The sequence below is a fragment of the Halyomorpha halys genome, unplaced genomic scaffold (assembly GCF_000696795.3).
Source record: "Halyomorpha halys isolate HHAL.00 unplaced genomic scaffold, Hhal_1.1 Scaffold351.1, whole genome shotgun sequence".
Classification (NCBI taxonomy): Eukaryota; Metazoa; Arthropoda; class Insecta; order Hemiptera; family Pentatomidae; genus Halyomorpha; species Halyomorpha halys.
The window spans coordinates 351,838-353,659 of record NW_027109375.1 but is presented as its reverse complement, the minus strand read 5'-3'; the positions used below and the strand labels follow the sequence as shown (position 1 = coordinate 353,659).

Below are 1,822 nucleotides of genomic sequence, written 5' to 3'. Positions count from 1 at the left end.
AATGAAAAATGTCATCGCACCAGGCCTGATTCTAATCGGCTCCGCCATAGATCTCAGACTAATAGACCTGCGTCTACCTGACCTCTAAGCTACGGACGGTCCTTACGAAGGTTAAAAAGTAATTCGTATTTATTTCGATAGTTTTATTGCGACTTTTATTATTTTTATGTAACTTCGAATTGACACTCTCTGAGTGAATCGCCATAGATCAGATTTAGAAAAAATAAATAAAATAATATATTATACATAATTATATAATTTTCGATGTTACGACTTACTAGGAGAATTTGTTACAAAGATAACTCAGCATAAGCTGCAAATCCCATTCTCCTAGATAATCGAAGCGGTGCCAATGAGGCGACAATAAGTGAGATTAATTACAGGACCAAAGTGGGAACTAACTGGCCTGGGTATTGGCCAATTAGTTCACAGATCAACTGTATCAGTACTTCGCTGATACTGTTCATCTGTGAAGGCAATTATCCAAAAATAGGTTAAATAATTAATTTATATTGAGTCCTACAAAACTCTTAATATAATTGGATTCTTTTCCAAAGGCTTATTGTATGTTTACTAGTTATCAATTAAATATCTTTATTTTTATCAAATATCGTTATCATTAATTATATAATATAATAAGGGGTGATATTGTGTAATATAAAAGTAAATAAACCACATAAAGGAACTAAGTATTTATTTACAATTTATTAATAAATGATGTTATTCGTCGGGGTTATCTGGTCTTTGGCGATTTCTCCAACCTGATATACTCTTTACAGAAGGCCCACGACAAGGCGTATTCATAAATAGGTAAGAAAGGAAGGCCGTGCCAGGGGATGAGCCCTGGATACTGACTAGGTAGAGGAGGTCTAGGTGAGAGAGTCTGAGGCAGAGTAACAGTTCTAGTTGCTGAGATGAAGCGGACGGACTGGAACTGTCATGATAGGAGCCAGCTTACTAGTTGCCGAGATGAAGCGGACGTTACTGGCTGATAAGGCTAGGTGCAGGTCTAGTTGCCGAGATGAAGGTTACAATCTTAGTTGCCGAGTTGAAGCGGACGGACTAAGATTGCTGGAGAAAGGGAGAGGAGATAGGCCATCGTCTAAGGTGAGCATAGTAAAAACCAACTCTTGAGAGAATAGATTAGCAATGAACTTCTCTATCTCAAGTAGAGTGTAAGCCACCAGTGCTATGACTAGAACTGGGAATAGGCTTGATCTGACGGATCAATCCCGTTGGCAATTGAAGGCCTCATGTGATCGGTTATCACTGAGGATTCACTCTTTTAACTCTACTTGAGATAGTTCCGTAGAATCTTTTTGCTCAATCTCTTTTTATTTTATAATTAACATTCTTACATATTAACATATATACATTTATACAAGAGATCGTATTTTTATAATGATAAACTTATATACTATTATACAGCTTCTTAGACGCTTGTAGTGCTGGCCCCTGGTGGGTTATTGCGGCACTTAGTGCTCGCTAACTGTTATATATTAAAATGATTGAAATGATTCGGATAAATGGTTGCCATAAAATATGATTATTACATTATTACTTATTGCCTAATATATACTTATAGCTGCTGATTTGAATGATTCATAACGTAGTGTGGCTGGACGTCTTAGGTGTAGGTGTCGTCTTGGCATAAGGGATAGGGTGCCATGTCTGTAGAGCCATCCTTAGGACTTCGTCTCGTCAAAATGCATCTTGCCCTCTCCTCTTTTTTTTTTTTTTCTAACCTCCTATTTATTTATTTTCAATCAATTACAATTATATATATTTTACTTAACCTAGGAAAAATTATATATACACATAT

The 1,822-nt window shown here is 36.3% G+C and overlaps 1 protein-coding gene across 1 annotated transcript in view; it reads left to right on the top strand.

Moving 5' to 3' along the window:
• Positions 1-970: 970 nt before the first annotated feature.
• The window catches only part of RhoBTB (Rho-related BTB domain containing), a 161,069-nt gene continuing 160,217 nt past the window's right edge, over positions 971-1,822 (top strand). Inside the window, exon 1 of the mRNA XM_067047563.1 lies at positions 971-1,107. The gene's annotated coding sequence lies outside the window, so the exon portion shown is untranslated. The remainder of the gene's footprint in view (positions 1,108-1,822) is intronic.